Raw genomic sequence first — 14469 nt, 5'->3', positions numbered from 1 at the left:
TTGATGGTACATCACACCTCGTATTGACTTAGCTTAACATTTTAATTTTGACAGCCACAAAACTGAAAAAAAAAGAAAGCAAATTAAAAATACATTTCACATTTCAGCGGTGTCAGTTGTAACTACTCAGTATCTTGTTGCACTTGCAAAAATCACCAAGCCTTAGATAAGCTTTTGGGAGACTTGGATTAAAGAACACATGTGAAAATTATCTATTGTATCTATAGACATATATATTCATATGCATACTAAGAAGATAGATATATTTGTTACATTGATATAGAGCTCCTGAATTTAAAAATCTGTGTTGTTAAGTAGATGGATGTAGATGGATGTTGAAATACACTGTAGTTAAGACTTTGATCTAAGAGGAAACACACTTTTTCTAAAAAATAAGAATATTTAGTGATTTTAACCCTTGCTTCTATTTAATAACAGTAGCTTAAAGAAAGAGTAGTATGAAACTATAATGACTTTGAAAACTAGTATGAAGTGATTTAGATGAAAATCAGATGCTTCTAGTGAGATTTAAGTCTTTCAGACATAAGGGAAAACTCATCTACATCAAAATTCTCATGAAACATTCTTAACAATTGCTTCTTCTGAGACTGTGGTATGGTACAGGAGCATCCTTGGTGAGAGAGATGGTATCCAGTTCCTGCCCCAACACCAATTCAGGCAAGTAGTATCTTGTATATCCTCATTCCAGGTAGGCCCAGAGAATATGTGATCATTTAATGTTATTTGAGAAGATCTAGTCATCTAGGTTTCCCAGTATAAAAGTATCTCTATATAAGAGGATGAAGCATCCTCTGGGATGATAATCTTAATTGACTATGAAAAGATACTAAATGTCTGAGTGATTTACACCCTTGATTCTGTTGCTCGAAAACAAGAGAAAACAATTTTACTGTTAAAACTGCTACGAGTTGCATAAATTAAAATAGCCCTTGAAGGTGCTATATCTTAAAACAGAGTTCAGGGTATTAAAAATTCAGAACACAACAGAGAAGTCAAGGTTTTTTTTCCTTAATACTGTCTGATGGAAACAAGGTTATTAGAGTTTGAAATGCATTTTCTATGAGTAACTGTTTCTATGCTGGGAACATATACAATTTGAGATTCTTGTGATGAGAGTTTTGCCATTTAAGCCAAATAGGCAAATAGCATTCACAGGAAATACCAATACCAATAAGACAATGTTTAGAAGCCAGGTTTAGAAGTAAGAGACCACAGCAATAGGATAATAATTCTATCGTTCCCCCTCCTGGAACCTGTCACAGGTTCATGATGACATTCATACACACCTTTGGAATTAAAAATGGACTGCATTTAGTTGGAAAAGTATCAAATACTCTTTTTTTTTCCTCTGCAACCTCAATTTCACATTGAAGTCTTCATTAAACAGGACTTCTTTTTTTTTTCTCTAGTGTTTTCATTAAAAGGAAAAGCATCTTGTAGATGTGTGGCAGAAGACAGTACAACCTAAATACAGACTTTGAAAAATATCTGGAAAAGTTTTAAGTGACATCAAAAGTAATATGGTCATGAATACAGATGCATTTGACACAAATTAGGTAACTTGATTTTTTTCCCATTATAAAATGATTACTGTTTTTAACCAAAGCTTTCTACCTGTATTCTTATGCCAGATTTTCATACATATGAATAAGACTGCAGGGAGTGATTTGATTTCAGAGACTTCTTTAGTATTCATAGGATAATTTAAGTTGGAAGGCACAAAGCAGGGTCAAATTTTATTAGGTTGTTTGATGCTCTGTCCAATAGTATGCTGAATATTTCTGAGGATGGAAATAACACCTCTGCTCTTCTGGACTTCTGTTCAGTATTGGAGCACTTCTATGGTTTAAACTTTACCTGAATCCTGATTGGAATTTTCCATGTTGCAGCTTAAATGTATTGCCTCTCGTTTTGTTACTATGCACTTCTAAGACGAGTCTGGATCCATGTGTCTTCAGCTATACTCTTCATTAGGATGTGTTTGAAAAGGGAAGTAAGATACACACACCCCTCTCACCCTCACACCCGTAGCAGTGGTTTTTTTCAGACTGAATAATCCCAGCTCTGTCAGCCCCTTCTTGCAAATAGTGTACTCCTGTCGGAGGATGCTGCAAGGCCGCAGTGCCTAGCAACATGGAAAAGAATGTATTTAATAAGAAGTGAACATCCAATCATACATGAAGGCTAGTGGTAAATATAGATAATAGAGCTAAGAATAGTGTTAGTATGTAAGATTCTACAGAAGGAGATGGTGTGTGAGTGCAGCTGTGTGAAGAACAAGATGTAACATTCTGGATGAAGCGAATAAAGCTGAATTTAGGCCATCATCATAGAATGCCCAGTTTTGTTTACGTGGTCGTCCTCACAAACAACGACATACTCCAGCCTCCTAATCATGGTGGCTGTCCTCTAGATGTCCTCAGCGTTTGTTGGACATGCTACAGTATGCCAATGACTTTCTTGACTGGAAGTCCACAAGTGGACACAATGCTCTAAATGCAGCATCAGAGCTGCTGAACGGAGAGGAATTCCACTGACTTGCTGGCTAGATTCATCCTAAGGCAGTTTAGTATGTGTTTGATCCTCTTTGCTGCAAAGCGATGATGTAGACCCATGCTCAGCTTTTTGTGTGCCAAGACACCTAGGTCTTTTTCTACAAAGCTGCTCTGCAGGCAGATATCCTCAGCCTGTTCTATTGCTTCCGGATGTAGGATTTTGCATTTGTCAAACTTCATTTTTCTGTAGGGTCACCTTTTCAGCATTTGTGTCTCTGAAAGACATTTCTGCCTTCCAGTATGTCAACTGCTCTTCTCAATTTAGTACAACTTACAAACTTGATCTTGAATGAGGAGATTTTTTTTAAGAACTACAGTTTGGTTTAGTATCATTCTGAGGAAGTGAAGATCTCTAAATAGCTCATGATGGACTTTATTCTTTCTTTCAAGGCTTCAGTGTGAAAAGAGTGACATTGATTCTCAGGGGAGTCTTATGATTGAAGTAGAAGTTTCATGTTGTGATTAGACTAAGGTTCAGGTGAAAGGATAATGCAAATATGCATGAGAATGTTACTGTTGGTATAAAGAAAGAATGAACTGGAAAGTGTGAGTATGAAAGCTTCAGAGGAAATGATGAAAGGAGAGATAAAAGAGATGTGTTGGTAGCATCTAGATAAGGATTTTAATAAAATCACAGCATATCTGCACACAGTTTCTCAGTAATGTTCAGTTTAGGGAAACAAAAGCAAACCCGAAACAAAAGCAAACCCAAAACAGAAGACAGGCATAGGTAGCAAAGAAGATACAAAGGGTGAATGCATATTGTTTCATGAGTCATAGAGTTGGCACAGGATTAAAAGCTTACTGTCACTGCCAGGTCATAAACTGCAGAGAAGTTACATCCAAAAGCCAGCGTACTGCCAATCTATGAGGGACACGAAAAGAATTCAGTGGCTGTTGATATTCCTTGGCTTCTGTGTTCATCACAAGTGATCTTACATGATGTACTGGGATACATGTATGTTTTTGTTCTTGTGAGCATTTGACTATGAAGGACTGAGTCTGTGAGTGAATTTAATTTCTTAAATTAAAACATCTCAGCTGGTATGGTCTTGCACTGAATGGTGATATGTTGGTTAAATTCTACACGTTTCAGTGCTATTCACTACAAACTTAGAGATAAAGCAAAAGCTAACAGTAGGAGCACCTTGAAAACTTCACATGCATTTTTTCCTCTTTGAAAGTGGAAGAAGAGAAGGAAGAAGGGTATCCATTGGACAGGTAGCAGTTGCCTCTGCTGGTGCAAAGCTGAAAGAGGCTTACATATATAATGTATAAAAAGAATACAGAGACAACTGTATGTAGGAACTTAAAAGTTGTAGTTGTAAACGTTTTGCTTATTTTTCAACCCCTCAGCTTTACTGTAATGTCTGAAGAGAATTACAAAAATATACCAAATTCACCTATTGGTTTAAAAATTCTGACAATATCAAAAAGTGAGAATCTATTATTACAGCTAAATGAGGGAAAACATCTATCTACAACTACTTATTTGGATGCTGCTGTCATTTCTGCTACAAATTATTTAAATATGTATCTAATAAAGTCTTCATGGCAAGAGAATTGGATACATCATTTGTTGTAAGTTATTTATTTGGCTTTGTTGTTCGATGAGGTTTCTGTCCCTTGAAATATTTGTTAGTTCATCTGTTGGGAAAAGAGAAACAGGAGAGCCTTTACATATTTTGATAGAGACTCTGTGAAATAAGGATGTGAATAATTTTTTTTTCCTGGTTCCTGACCATTCCACAGTAAATTTTAAAGTGTAGTTAGGATTTATTGATGCCCTTGGTCTAGACTACCTTTACCAAATCTAAAGAGCCTGCTCTCCTGAAGCTCCTACATCCAGTATGCCATGTGGGTTGTAATAAACAAGTACTTTTGAGGTTCACCTTCATGTAGTTCAGTACTAAGGAGGGAAAGAAGTGATTCACCAAGTTCTTCCCTCAGGTCTTGGTTCTTTGCTGACTGTGGCTCCATTTACCTTCCCGCTGTTCTACTTAGCACTCCATTCATGTCCCAGCTGCTCTATTTCTGCTGTCCTTAAGATATATGACAGGAAAAAAAAAAGGAATGAATCCTAGGAATCTACAGAATGAGCTTCCTGTCAATGGAAAGGGACAGAAAGTTGTGGCAATCAGAAATGAAGGCCTCATGGACACAAGTAGCAGATCTGTAAAATCTGTCTGATATCTGAGGAAACAGGCAAGGTAGTGCATTTCAGAAAGTGCTCGTTCATTTTAGTCACCAACAAATACACTTTTCCTCTCTTACCATGTGTTTTGTCTTACTCCATAAATACCCTGAGAGAAGGGGCTCTTGTTCAGTGAAGTACTACACAAAAATAAAGGACAATAAAATTTGTATCTATGTAGTTTTGAGTACTCCTAGTGATTCCCAAGCTAACCAAAATCAATTGTTAAGAAACTCACAAGTGGGTTGTTTGTTTTTATTTTTTTTCTTCTGTGTGTTGTTTTTATTGTTGTTGTTTGTATAACCTTATTAGAAGCCAGCAAAACCCAAAGCTTTCACTGTTCCTCCGAGAGCTGCATATTGCAACTTGTTTGGCAGCTCTGTTGCTTGCCTGTCTAAAGTAAGCAACATGACAGAAACATTTTCTGAAAGCTTTGTTTTGAAAGGCTATCACCTTAACAAAAACTCCTTCTGTGATTCCAGGACAAGCAGATGCAATAATTTTCAAGGAGGTTTTTGCAGCTGGTTAGCTGTCACTGTGTTGACAAAAGAATGGGAGGGAAGACTGCTCCTGTGCATTTCTGTGGCTGCTTATTTTTTCTGTCCTTACCACATAAGGACTAGCAGTACACAAGCCATTATAAATATTATTTTTATATAGTGTAGATGAACATGGATGAAGATGATTGTAACAGCATATCTGTGGAAAAGTTCCCCCCAATAACTTAATTAGGAAGATTCTCCTCTTTTTCTAACATGTGATGTTGACTTCTGTGTCTCAAGGAGCATTGCTCTTTATCTTAAAATGTCTCTGCACCCGTTGATTTCTACTTTGTAGATTTATTCAAACATTTATGCACACATTGATAACCCTTGATTTTTAGATACGGGTAAAAACAGTAAACTTGTGAGTCCAAGTTTACATTTGGAAACCCCTTGAACCTTTCAAAAAGCATGCTTTGACCTTTGAAAGAATAAATCTGACAGTTATAAATGTGTTCCAACAAAAGATTCTGTAAAAGAAAGCAACTGTAAAGTACAGCGATGTATCTGCTTCCACACTGTAAAATTACAATGAACAAGCAGTGGATCCTTGCCTGCCATTCTGGTCAGTTTGATAAGAACCATGGCCAAATGGAGAGTTCTCAGACAGAAACAGGAAGGCTTGAGTTATATTATGTGTGACTGACACAATAGGTAATAGGTCACAAAAAATTTCTGGTGTGATGCTATGAGATGGGGAAAATAAGCCTATCCCCTATTTAGCCCTTGAACTGAGATGGGCCTATTTTTCCTCACAGCGAGGATTCCCAAAAACTAGCTATGCCATTCCAAGCTGAATTGTATGATTTTAAGAATAACTTTTAGGGAAGGTTTTCTTAGGAGGAAAAATTTGATGACTAAATTTAAAATAAAAGAATAGGAAAAAAACCCCAAAATGTTTATAAATAACTTTCCCTCTGTCCTGTCTTCTGTGTCTGGACTTACCTGTGAGGTTTAATGTCTTTTGTATTGCAGCAAAGTCAGCAAAATCTGTGTGTCCCTCTGATGTATATTCTGCCAGGAAGGACTGGTTGTGTGTTTCCTTCCTGTTCCACTCAGAAATGTCTCAGTTTCTTTATGTTATTGCAGACTTTTTCCATCTTCAGTTTTATACTCTGCCTCTTCCCATCTCAAACTCCATGTGCCTCATCCCAATCTAAAAAGCTTTTGCCTCTCAGCATACTCTATGGGGCAGAAGTAACCTGCTCCTCCATCCTGAACATTCCCTGTGATACTGTCAGTCCAATTTTTGTGAATAATAGTTTCAAGCTGAGAAACAAAACGGATGATGTCCATTGTATTGGTATTTCTATACTCTAAAGACAGATGTAAAATTAAATTTTACAGTTTTTTTCCATATGTAGGAAGCCTTAATTGGCCTTTGTAGCATTTGTTAGAATGCACAAGATGCAGCTCATTATATATCATAAATGTATTAAAAGATCTTCAAATGTCACAAGAGGTGCAGAGGAAAAACTTGATATTAAGTGAAGTGTTGCAATACAGATGGTCTCAGTCCTAGAAGTACATGATATGTATTATGCTGTTTCATCCTGTTTCTTTTCTTTTACCCTAGGTACATCTTCTCCAGCTTGCTTCAGGTTTCTTTTCCAACTCGCTTCAGAATATTCTCTCTGTCTCAGCTGGTGGGTGAACATGGTTTTCATCGCAAGGGATGGGGCAGTAGGGAAAAGCCTAAATTTGCAAAACATCTTTTCATTTTAATGAATTGTGCTGTCTGCTCTTTACTGGACAGAGGAATCTAGATGCTACCAGTAGGCATTTTTGGACTCAGATCAGAGTTCTGTGCCTGATATTTGCTACAAAAGCAAAACTTAATTTTAACTATAGATGCACAACTGAGTGCCTGTAATAGTGACGCATATGTAATAAGAATGAGGTTGTTTGGAATTACATTTAATGCAATTGAGATATTTAACCTTGCATTACAGGCAATTTTTAAAGGGTCTAGGGTAATGGTGCTTGCAAAAGCTTCTGGACAATAATGGACACACTGGGCAAGAACATAACTAACTGTAGGAAAGTAATGTAATTGCATCTCCTGCCTTGCTGTTGTATTTGCTTAAATGGGTAATTTTTGCCAAAGGCTTTAACTGTTGGCAGCTGAAATCAAGTGGATTCTGGGGAATCCTGCACCACCTCATAAAACGAATATTTAAAGTCAGTGACAAGTAGGCCTGCAAGGTTAATAAAAGCAGGGATTGCTACAGAGCCAGCCTTCAGATTAAATATTATTCTCTAGGTTTAATATTTTGATTTCTCCTGGGTAATCAGCTCCTGAATAAGCACCACATCTTGGTGTTCTGTTAGGAGTCCTTTAAGTTGGCACTGGTTTTCATACCATAATATAATTGATAGACTTCTGTGTCAGAAATCACTAGGCAGCCAAATAAACAATATGTCCTTCTGTCTGTTCAGGAGTAATGTAATGTTCAGAAATATTGATCCCCTGTGCCAGCTAAAGCTATAATGAGGATAATATCAAATGAACCAAAAGCTGCTTCAACATGTCTCATCTATTACCCCAAAAATTATAAAGTTAGTACCATATTGACCTTGTTGTGACATGCTAAAAATTACTGCTGCTAGTGCTGCTTAGTATTTTCAAATGACTGCTCTTCATGGGAAAAAGAAAAAAGCAAATATTTAGCTTGTCCATGACTGGTTTACTTTTTATTGATCTGTTCCCCACTGCTGATTTAAATGTGAATACTCAGCAATAAGGCATCAAAGTCATCTTAACAGAGGATGGCAAAAACACAGCCAAAATTTTCCTATTATGGAGAATTTGGCAGCTTTTGTTTTGTCTCCTCTCCTCTTTCCTCCTTTTCAGCCTCTGCTTAATTCCAGAATTAGGTGATGTTGTGGTTTTGTCTAGCCGGCCAGCGCCTGGGGCTGAGAATGGTTTTGTCCAGGTGAATTTCTGGACAAGAAGCCAATTAAAACTCTCAGTAACACCTTTGCTAATTACATCTTTAAGAAAATGGAAGAGAAGGTGGATTGTGCAGTTGAAATTAGGAGCGGCAGCCATGTAGGAAAGGCGAGTGGACCCGAGGAGGGCCAAGGCCCCCTCCTCCTCCGGCTAGGGCCAGGGGGTAGGTGTGGCACTGAAACCTCCCTTCTCTCTTGTAAGAGAGTGAAGAAAAAAAAAGTTTAAAAGACTAACTACTTGGACAGAAACCGCGGCAGAAGAAATTCCAACAAAGAGATAACGGAGTGTCTAAGGTCAAAGCTGGCAGCTGAAGCTGCAGTAGGAAAAGAAGTGCAAAGGGAGGGGGAGGTTTGCTTCTTCCCTCTTTCGCTCTTTCGCTTCAGCAGGGTAAAGACTGAAAAATAAATCCCTGGCACCTATGGAAATTTGTTAGGGTGAGAAGACCCCCTGTGCTGCTCGTGGAAGAGCCTACACTGGAGTAAGTTGATGCATGAAGAAGCTGAGACTTCATGAGAGACCTGAAGTAAGGCAGAGACCTGCTGAAGATTTTGTAATCTTAAAGAAAACCTATACTGGAGCAAGATGGCCCAGGTGGGATGTTGGAATCCGTGTGTGGGATCCATGCTGCTATTGAAGATTAGTGACCATGAGAGAGAGCCTTACGCTGGAGCAGAAAATGACTTGGGTAAGGATGTTAGAATCCAAGTGAAGAATCCATGCTAGACCCATGCTGGAAAGGTCTATCAAGGACTATTCTTCCATGGGAAAGGACCTCACAGGAAAACAGGGGTGGACTCATAAATCATTATCTCCTGTAATCCTGTGGTGAAGATCCATGGTAGGCAAGTGTCTCCTTGCAAGCCCCATGGAAGAGAAAACCTTCAGAGCCTGGGTAACCCCCCAGCCTCCAGTCTTAGCCCAGGAGGGGTTAGGCCTAGCCCTGGAGGCCGACACAGAGCAAGAGAGAAAGAGAAAGAGTTCCAGCTGCGATGAGAATACTGCAGAGTTACTGGAGAGAGAGAGCTGGAACTCTGAGAATGGAAAAAAGAACTGCTTCTCCTCCTTGGACTGATATAAAGGGGGGAGAAGTATTTCTGTAAATACATAGTACTTTTACCTAAGTAGCATTATTATAAATATAATTCTTTAGTAACTTTTAGTTTTTATTTTGCTAGTAATAAATATTCATATTATTTTCCTAAATCCAGTCTCTGTTGTCTGCATAAACCTTCTCTCAACTAATAGTAATTGTGTGAGAAATGTGAGCCAGTTGACCCAGAGCAAAACCATGACAGGTGAATGCTTCACCTATGGTGTTGTCCTAGACTTAATGCAGGAGCCTGTCAGAAATAATGCAGTGCCAGTCCTCTGAGTTCACCACTCTTCCTTAAAATCTCTGCCACATAACTTCGATTTTCATTGAAATTCTATTCAGTTATAGAGAATTTATTCCATGCTAATTAAGAATTTAAAAAATTCCATCTGGAGAGGATAATATAGAATGACTGATTAAAAGTGAAAAGATTAAAAGACTCTCCATGAAATAAGTACATTTAAAGATTAAAATATATCGTCATCTGGATTTTGACTGTGCCAAAAGAACATCTAATAAAACTAGTAAAATGTAGTTTGGTATATTTTTTTAAACATAAAGAAACCTGAAGAAAATAAGTAGATGAATAAGCTGTTAATGGACATTATTCTCAACTCATTGCATTGATTGTATTAGCATTATCTGGAGTCTTGCACTAATACTGAATGCTGCAAAGAATCTTTAATTACGCCTTTGCTGGTAAAGAAAAGAATGGTTTTGGAGGACCAGCGCATACACTGTTCATCAGCGTGGTTGCTTCCTGCCAACTCCTACAGCTGCTGCCTGGGCACAGTTCTTCTGAGTTATTTCTAGTGGGAAGATGTGCTGTGGCTATATTTTGAGCAGAGGACAGTGAGCTATGTAGGTATACACTGGTTTCTAAGACAAGAGGAGTCCAATACCTGTTACAGTTAGTACTATATCAATAATATTTGTGTAAAAAGATTTTCTCCATAAGCTTCTTAAAAACTTATTGGAGTTAATTGGTAAAGTGAATTTTTTTTTTTAAATTTAAATGCTTAGTAAGTTACAGGCAGAAAAATAACGTAGCACCACTAAGTATTCAGATTTTAAAAGCTTCTTTACTTTGAACTGTATTTTTTGTTTTCAAATTTTACTTGGGTTTAAGCTGATTTTATAAAAGTATCCAAAGGTGATTCTATAAAAAATTCTTTATTTGAATCTTTAAGACTCTTGATTCTTTGCTGTCACTAATCCTTTTCCCCATATCCTCACATATCCCCACCTTTCTCAAAACCCACCACCATTAATACACATGTGCAGGGCCCTACAAACTGAGTTCTGAAAAGACTGAAACCAGTGAGATGGACAACATAAAGTTTCGGCTCAGATTACGAAGCTGTTTATTAAATGTGTTCCTTTTTAACTTAGTGTTTGCACTGAGACATGAGCCATTACCATTTTTAAAGCTGTCTGATTTCTCCAATAAACTGTCTTTTGAACAGGCCAAGGTTATGAACTGTCAGTACAATGGGAGTCCATTGTAGTGTTTCTGAAGTTGCGCAGCTAGGAATAGTTTTTCTTGTCAATACCATTAATAAAAACCCATGGAGCCAAGCTGGCACACAACATTACCTTCAAATTTGAAATAACTAATTGTTAAAGTGTGAGAATATACCTCATCTTCTCTGCAGTTCATTTGGCTTGTAAGTAAAGATTGTTCTGCTGCACATATTGAACTAGCATCTAAGAAATGGAACATCTTTAGATCTTCCTACTTCTGGCTTTTTGTGAGGTTTATATATATATTATTTTTTTTTAATTCTGCTTATCCCTTTAGCCCTTGCAGGTTCTGGTATATTTTCAATTGTAGGTTTTCAGCTGGATGTATTTGCATGGGAATGTTACTAGAACTAATTCTGAATGATATAGTCTGGCATCTAGTCTCAAGTAGATCTAAAAGAATAGCATGGATGTGGCCGTTACTGATGTCAGAATTTTGGCTGAGCTATTTAACACATTCATACACATAAGTGCATAAGCTCTGAGATTAAGATTTTTTTAACTTTTTTTCTTTTTTAAACTACAGTGAAACTCTTTGTGTTTAAATTCTTTGTTTTTGCGGTGGTATCTCCAAAGAATCCAACTGCGTGATACCAAAAGTAGTAAACCAGAGAATGATTGTGTGTTGCAGAATATTTTGATTTTGAGAAAAGCTGATCTGTACTGTGCTTTGTAGATAAACCTTGGAATAAAAACTCTTACAGTAGCTTCTTGATAAAATTCTCATTGGTGTATGTGTTATTCTCTGACTTTTTTTTTTTCAGAAGGAACAAATGCATCAAACTGAGCTTTCCGTATTAAACTTCAGTGCAGTCGGCTGTGCAGTTTGTATTTTACCATAAATTTGACTCAAATAACAGATTGTGTAGACAGAAAAGGTGTTTCAGAATACAACTATTACAACTATTGCTTGCAATGAAACATAAACATCTCAGCTACAATGATATAGACTTTAATCCTGCATAGGAAATGTGGGCATACTTTGTTTTATTCATATCTACCAATAAGACTCTCTATTCCAATAATTATTGTGATAGTTACAAGTAGATGACTTGCAAAATATTTGTGTGAATATGCTGTCAGGTAAAATGTTATCTAGTCAGTGAAATAAAGTCCATTACTTTTAAACAGGAGCTTTATTTGTGGCTTTGAGTTGGAACTAATGGGCTGTTCAGGCTAGTTATTTTTGTGAATTAATACGCCCTAAATATCAGTAATACTTACTTCAGTTGAACCAGAAAGACACCTCTAGACAACTTTCTACGAAGTTGATCTTCTTTATAATAACTCTCCTGTGTTAATCTCAGCAATTCCATACTGATTTTCCTATTGTAACTTAGCAAAGAAACCAGTAACAAGTGACTGTCTTCTACAGCACTGATGGAAAAACACGTCTTGATATGCCAAAGTAATTCTATCCCTCACTTTTACCAGGGAACTTGAGATTGTAATAGAACAGAACAGAATCACATAAAAAGGATTACATTAAATGGAATGTTTTAGAATACCCTTAAGGACCTGGGACCATTTGAGAGAGACAGTTTTCAAAGGTGTGTTGGAGGGTAGGAGTCAGACTAATTTTTTTTCTGTGTTGAAATTTCATATAAATATCATGTCATTCATATGCAGTGCAAGTTTGTAGGGAAAAGGCACCGTCTTCTGACATATCTTCAGGAATACTAAATTAAACCATGGTTTCTTCTTGATATTACCCAATGAGAGCTGTGTATTGAAGGTAAAGCAGAAGTTTAAATCATCTTTTCAGAGAATACACCATCTCTGCTGAAATCAAAACACTCTTTCAAGAGGTATAATGAGAAAAGAACTGTGAAACTTGGAGGCCTTTTTTTTCCTCTGCTTTTCTGAACTTGCTTTGCTTTAAAGATGAAGGATGAGTTTAGTTCACTCTGATGTGAGAGGAAGCCAAGTTTAAAAACTTATTATAAAGGGACACCTCCACTCCTGCCCCATGATCCTCTAAACTGGGTTTTTACTTCAGTGACAGTTGTACATTTTTAATAATTCTGAGAATGAGATCTTAACATTTTGACTTCTAAATTGAAAGATGCTTTTGTCCCAATTGCTAGTTTACTAGATAAAAACCCAAGCAAGCCACTTTTCATAGAATTTAGACCATTTGATCTTCAGAGTTATCTAAATATAGACATGAGCAGCTATCTTTCAGCAATCACATCTGAGACACCCAGTTCCTTTTCATAGTGATGAGATGGTAAGAAGTTCAGGCTTCCTTTTCAGTCAAGAAAATCATATTTGTAATACTTCAGAGCATTTCAGAGTCTAATGAAAAGCTGGTGAAAATTAGGTGCCAGTCCTTGTATCTGACAATTTCCTGTGTAAGGAGTTATGTTGCTGTTTAGCTAGTTTTTTCTTTATTGAATTGTACTTTACCTCAGGCACAGAGATAAAGTTTACATGTACTGTTAAATGCTTGATCATCTTTCTTTCTACAGAGCATCATCCAACAGTGGTGAGTGTTATAGTTGTCATTATATTTTAATATCTGTTGATAGTACTAAGGAGATGGCATTTCTCAGGATGAAAAGTGCCGTGTAGGTAGTATTTCTTTAACCATAGTCCCAGGAGGTTGTTTTCACTTTATGTTAATTCTAATGATATACAAATAGCTAACTTTCTGTTGACACAAGGAGTGTCTACATTTCTTCTGCAAATTGCAATGGTGTTGGTTTTTGTTGGTCTATGTATATATAAATGTTTTTTGTAGTTGAAGTGGATCAGTAGATACTTTCTCCCGTCACCCACAAAAGCCTATTTCAAAGCCTCTTGTTTCAGTTTATGGAAAAAAAGCAGAAGTGTATGTGAAGGGAAAGAAATCTTACTTCCAAATCATTAGGTATTTGTCAGTTCTTGAATTTTGGGCTTTGACATTGTCAGTGTCACTAAAACTAAGAAAAATGTTCCTATTAAATACTGACCTCCCTCATAGTGAAACCTATCCACACACTCATTTTTCACTATCAGCAGGTGAGGTACTAGTACAAGAGAATCTGAAACAGGAACACTCACATCAGCCAGGCGCAAGATAAGGGAGGGAGTGATGATAGAGGGAATGTAGATAAGAATATTTCACTGGTGCCTCTTTACATCCTCAGAAGTCACCTGTAAAATTGGGGTCTCAGAGCTTGGAAGCTGTGATGATAAAGAAGGGGAAAGGAGGTAGTGGCACCTAAGAAGCAACAGAAGTGAGTAAGAACTGGCCCAACATGAGAGGACATGAGCAGCATGCAGACTCTAGGAGAGCAGATGTTGTTGGGAGCAGGAGAGCTTCAGAAAGTGCCTGGGGTCTCTAATCTCAAGCTCACTGGTCACCCTTTTCTGCAGTAGTTGGCCATAAACACCACTTGGCTTACGGCATAGGAAAGAGTTGGGGGAGAAACAGGCTACCTGGGAAAAGCAGTAAACATTTTCCTAGCTCTGAGATCAAAAGATTTTAAACTTCTGGACGAGAGGAGGAAGGGAAAGACTTGGCTTTGCTGCTGGGAGGTTTGATAGATCAGGCTACCTCTTATCAGCAATAGCAGCTTCTTGACTTGTTTACTGAGGAAAGA

The sequence above is a fragment of the Myiozetetes cayanensis genome, unplaced genomic scaffold (assembly GCF_022539395.1).
Source record: "Myiozetetes cayanensis isolate MyiCay16 unplaced genomic scaffold, myiCay2020 scf1, whole genome shotgun sequence".
Classification (NCBI taxonomy): Eukaryota; Metazoa; Chordata; class Aves; order Passeriformes; family Tyrannidae; genus Myiozetetes; species Myiozetetes cayanensis.
Note: the sequence above shows the minus strand (reverse complement) of the source record.